At 61.7% G+C, this 5,412-nt stretch overlaps 1 long non-coding RNA gene across 1 annotated transcript; it reads right to left on the minus strand.

Annotated features, from left to right (window-relative positions):
• Positions 1-3,776: 3,776 nt before the first annotated feature.
• LOC136991050 (uncharacterized) lies at positions 3,777-5,205 on the minus strand. Its single transcript, XR_010883129.1, has 3 exons — positions 5,129-5,205; positions 4,616-4,699; positions 3,777-3,857 (listed from the first exon to the last, which is right to left on the minus strand). It is a non-coding gene; the product is annotated as an uncharacterized lncRNA (long non-coding RNA).
• Positions 5,206-5,412: the final 207 nt, after the last annotated feature.

Consider the following 5,412-nt stretch of genomic DNA (forward strand, 5'->3'; position numbering starts at 1 on the left):
GGGAGCGAGGGGGAACCGGAGGGGAGGGGGGAGCGAGGGGGAACCGGAGGGGAGGGGGGGAGCGAGGGGGAGCCCGAGGGGAGGGGGGAGCGAGGGGGAACCGGAGGGGAGGGGGGAGCGAGGGGGAACCCGAGGGGAGGGGGGAGCGAGGGGGAACCCGAGGGGAGGGGGGAGCGAGGGGGAACCCGAGGGGAGGGGGGAGCGAGGGGGAACCCGAGGGGAGGGGGGAGCGAGGGGGAGCCCGAGGGGCGGGGGGAGCGAGGGGGAGCCCGACGGGCGGGGGGAGCGAGGGGGAGCCCGACGGGCGGGGGGAGCGAGGGGGAGACCGAGGGGCGGGGGGAGCGAGGGGGAGCCCGACGGGCGGGGGGAGCACAAAGGGAGGCGAGACCCGCAATGGCGCACTCGCGTGCTCGCGGCGCGGCGCTGCAGCCGGGCGGCTCACGCGTGCGAACCGCAGCCCGCCGCGGCAGCCCGGGGCTCCCAGCGAGCGCCCCGTGGCTGCCCCTGCCCGTGGCCGCTCCGTGAGCACCGGGAAGGGGCGACGAGCAGGCGCCATTCGCTTACCCGTTCCCGAAACGGCGGAGAGCAGCGGCAAACATGGCGACCGGCACTGAGCATGTGCTCGCCGCCCGTGTGCGCACGCGCGCCCCCCCCACCGAGTGCAGTACCGCTTTTTGGACACCGGGTGGCAGCAGTGAGCGCGGCGGAACGCAGTGCGCACGCGCACCCCCCCTTTTCGTGCAATACCGCTTTTTGGACACCCCGAGGGCAGCAGGGAGCATGGCCGGCCGCCGTGTGCATGCGCCACGGTGCAGTACTGCTTTTTCGACACCCGAGCGACACGTGTCCGGTAAGGACCACACACACACACGCCCAGCGGGCCACTGCTGCAGGGCGGAGAAGGCACAGGCACCTGGAAGTACAGCTGCTGGCCTGCCCCAGAGCACAACGCGAACGGCTGCTGGGAACCCCGCTGACAGAGAACCGCACCTCCCGCCACCTCGGGAGGCGCAACACGGTCTCCCAGAAGGCCAGTACGGGAAGACTGCACCTCCCGGCATGCCCTGCAGGCTAAAACGGCTGCCGGGAAAACCCCTGCCAGAAAACTATAGCTCCCAGCGTGCCGTGCAGACTAAAAGGGCCGCCCGGAAGCCCGGTGCCGGAAGACTACCGCTCCCAGCATGCCGTGCAAAAGCAACATGGCTGCCCAGAATCTCAGTGCCGGAAGACTACCGCTCCCAGCATGCCGTGCAAAAGCAACATGGCCGCCCGGAAGCCCGGTGCCGGAAGACTACCGCTCCCAGCATGCCCGGCGCCGGGGTGGCACAGCGCTCCCTCACCCTCCCGCCCTTCGCTCCGTAGCCATCGCGTTCCGGCCCGCCCCTCTGCCCGCCGCCCGCCCGCCCGCCCTCGGCACCCGCACCCCGCCGCAGCGCCCCGCAGAGCCCCCCCGCCTGCCCGCCCGCCCGCCCTTTGCACAGATTTCAGCGCCCTCGCCTCAGCTCACCCGCCCTTATTTACAGCGCCTGCTGCGAGGCGCAGAGTCGCTGCGTGTCGTGCTCGAGCCGCTTCTCCCGGAGGCTTCAGGAACAGCGCTTTCCTTTGAACGGCGTTGCAAAATACTCCACAGACAAAAAAGAGGCAGAGGCTGCACTTAAAAAACAAACAAACAAACAAACAAACAAACAAAAACCCCCCACCCACCTACTTAATGGGACAATTTGCAAGCGTTCCAAGAAGCAGCCCTTCTTCTTTAGGACTTTCCACCTCCTGCCTTTACTGATTGTTAAACGAAATAAACAGGCCAAAGCAAGCCACGCTAGTTGCTTGACAGACTGCTCAGTTTTTATTATTCAACAGCACGAGATGCTGGCACACAGTACGTCTGGCACGTTAAAGCATGAAAACGTTACTATTCCCATCACCTTTTTAGCTCGTTTCCTGTAGTGCCGCCAAAGGCTCGTTCCGTTTCGAAAAGAGCCGGCCTTTTCTCGCAGCGATCGCAGCCTAAAGGCTATTCCTAGGGCAGAAAGACTAACGGCTCGCTCACCTAGGTACCACTTACCTGGCTCCATTAGTTACTACGGGGATTAGCAAGGAAAGCGCATCGCCTTCTCTAAAGGGGAAAGACGCTCTTTTAAGCGCTTCCAGCGACTCCCCAGCATTGTCGTTACTTTGCGCGGCTAGCCAGCTTCTTCAAAGCCAGCTGCAAGAAAGAGTTTGCCTCCAAGGCACAACTTTCTGCTCCCCAGGGGCCGCTCGAGAGGAAAGCGGGCATTCGCCGCCCGCCCTCGGACAAAACGCACGGCAAGCCCTCGAGCACAGCACAAGACACCTTCTCTAGGGAAACCCGCTACTACGTCTCCTTCGCCGCAGGTTTTTCTCGGTATCGTGGCCCATTCGACAAACAAAAGAGGGCGAGAAATGTTTTCATCTGCTCTAAGGGCTTTCGTAGAAGAGAACGACATCGAAAGGAGTTACTACGGGATTTAGGCTCGGCTACGCACGCTACCCCAGCGCCACGGACTCGCTTTCAAGGGTCGGTAACGTGCGCGTTTTTTGCGCTCGTATTCACGGAACGAACAGGCGCTTCCCCGAGGAGGAGCGTTCGTAAAAAACTCTGACAATGCGTTGCGAGGCAGCAAACCTAGGCGAGCAGTTCTTTACTGGGATCCCTCGGCTGACGTTTCTTCGGCCGCACGCTCGCGGTCAAAGGCGTCTTTCTCACGTCCCGCCGTCAGGGCCTCCCCAGCAATTCCCGCAGCGACTCCCCCCTCGGGACAAACAGCTCGAGGACACGCACGGTCTCGCTAAAAGAACGGGGGGGGGGGGGGGGGGAACAAACGCGTGCGCTGCGCGTGGCACTCGCAGACCCGATCTTCGGGTCCAGAAGAAAACTCTCTAAAGCGGACCAGGCGGGCCAAAGAGGTCCCTTCTTTGCGCCACGCTTCTTTCCTCGCGCAGACGTCGGCCGCCTCTCCCCGCTCTCACGGGATCCCCTACCGGCAAGGGCACGGCGAAACGTTTCGGAAACGACAGCGTTTCCCAGAAGCATTTCCAACACCTTGGGAAAACAGCCGAAGGAGAGGCTCACGCGGGGCGCGTAACTAGAAAGAACGCTCCGCACAAAGGCCTCAAATGACCAGCCCGGAGCAGGGATCCCGGGCTCTCCGGGAGCGCAGGAGTTCTCACGTCCTTACTGAATAGAGAGCGCTGCCCGTGAAACACGAGACGCCGCAGCGACGCCGATCGTCGGAGGGAAGCCTGCAATAAGAGCAAAAGAAAAGCAGACGTTGAGGACAAAGACCAAGCTACGAGCCCCTCGCAATCCAGACGCGCTTCTAGATTTACCGCCTATTTCAAGGCGCGCCTTCGGCAATTCCGTCCAATTTATTTTCCCAGAAGCCCGCGGCGAGGACGAAACGCCTCTCAAAGGAAGGTACGGCACAACCGCTCTGGCCTATAAACTACCGGTTTCGACACAGGAAAAGCACGGGGAAAGCGCTCGCGTTCCCCCCGAGAAACCACGTCCAAGCAGACCGATGAAGCAGGCCCCAAGTCTGAAAGCGGACCTAAAGGAGCCCGTTTGGCGGCCACGAGCTGGAACACGCCGTTCTCCTCCTCGCTAACAACCTCCCGTAGAGACCGGCAGCTGTACAGCGCCTTCTGCGCTACACGGAGGAGTCGGATACCGGGCAGATGCCGCGTCCCGAACGCGCAACTAGAGATTTGAACGCACGGACGTAAACAAACGCCCGTGACGTAGCGGAGGTCTAGCGTATTCACGTTTACCGTGCGTCAGTTCTCCTGCGCGGACGGGCCGTTCCACCTTCTTTACTCGTTAGCTGACAGACGCCCTAGGAGAAAGCAAAGAAAGGAAGAAATTCAGAACGAAATGAAACAGATCGGAGGCAGCCTCCAAGGCTTTGATCCATCCCCCCAGGCGGCCGAACCCCCTTTGCAAAGGCACATCTCAAAAGACGTGTCCTTCCGCGATCGCTGCGCTCCTGAGAGCCTAATAGTAGATGGTGCTTGTTAAACAGGAATGAGATGGTAAAACAGATGTTTCCCAGTCTCAAAGAGATTTACGGCATCTACGTATTATGATACACCAAAAAGGAAAAACAAGATGCATTTTTTTTTTGGGGGGGGGGGGGAGGGCGGGCGGTGGGGAAATCCTTAAAGCTTTCAACACCAGCATCTTAATACGGCTTATTTGCACCTTAATTCTGAAGAGAACGAGAAGGGGGGAGAGCTGGCCACAAAGGCGGCGAGGGAAAAAGAGGGAGGCAAAGGCAGACAGAGAAAGGGGACAGCGCAGGGCAGAAGAGGGAGAGGGAGGCAAACGGGCGGACGGGGAGCTGAACAGAGGCGCGGAAACAGAACGAGAAGGCTGCCGAGGGGGACGGAGGGCTGCAAAGGAGCCTGGCGTTCAGCGACGGTATTTTACCGCTCCTCGCGCGTTAGCAGCCCCTTTCAGATGCTTAAGCCCAAATTCTCTCAGCCCTTCACAGCTTCAGTCCCCGCGGCATCTAGTTTCTCCACACTCTCCAATCTTCCTCGCTCTTTCCTGTCCTGCTCAAAACCCCCCCCCCCAGACCCCTTCTGTACTTACGCGCTTCCTTAAAACAGTATCGCCGAAGTCAACCGAACGGGCTGAGCCGCTCCTCTTCCGCTCGCCGGCCCTCGGAACGTCAGCCTGCAAACGAATCGGACCGCCGAGGTCACCGGCAGAGTCTCCTTTCGGAGCTTCGTCCCCGCCCCCCCCCCAAGCTTTAACGACGGTTTCCCAAGCGGGGCAAACGCAGGGCCTCCCTTCAGCCCCGTAACGGTTGTTATCGCGGGCTCCCAAGTCGCCGTGACGACGCTAAGCGGCAAAGCAAGGCAAAGGCAGCTGGGGGCACAGCTTACCCACCTAGCCGCGAAAATTCCTATTTGAGGCCTCCCTCACCGCTTCTGCCAGGCAAACGCACCGAAACAAAGCTCCCGACAGGCAGCTGAGGCTGCACACGGACCTCGGGGCCCCGCTAGCAACAGCGACGCCGGAGCCGCCGGGCTGCCAGGCGCTATTCCCCCCCACACACACACCCTCCCCTGCCGGCCTGGCGAAGCGCGGCTTACGACTCACGAGTGCGGGAAGGACGCCGCCGAGCTTCCCGCGGCCGAAGGCTCCTCGTCAGGAGCGGGCAGAGAACCTTTCCGCCGGCGTTCGGAGTCCCCCGGCCGCTCTCGGCACCCGAGAACTTGCCGACAAAGGGCTGAGGGCGGGAGCCCGCACTTCTTCACGGCGGCACACAGCCGTTCCCCGACGTGCCCAACGCCTAGGAGTAGCGCAATTTATAAAGACAAAAACAGCACCGCTACAGGGCGTAAAGCCAAGCTGAAATTCCGACAGCCAAATCTTCGCGCCCG

Source organism: Apteryx mantelli, chromosome 1, assembly GCF_036417845.1.
Source record: "Apteryx mantelli isolate bAptMan1 chromosome 1, bAptMan1.hap1, whole genome shotgun sequence".
NCBI classification, from domain to species: Eukaryota; Metazoa; Chordata; class Aves; order Apterygiformes; family Apterygidae; genus Apteryx; species Apteryx mantelli.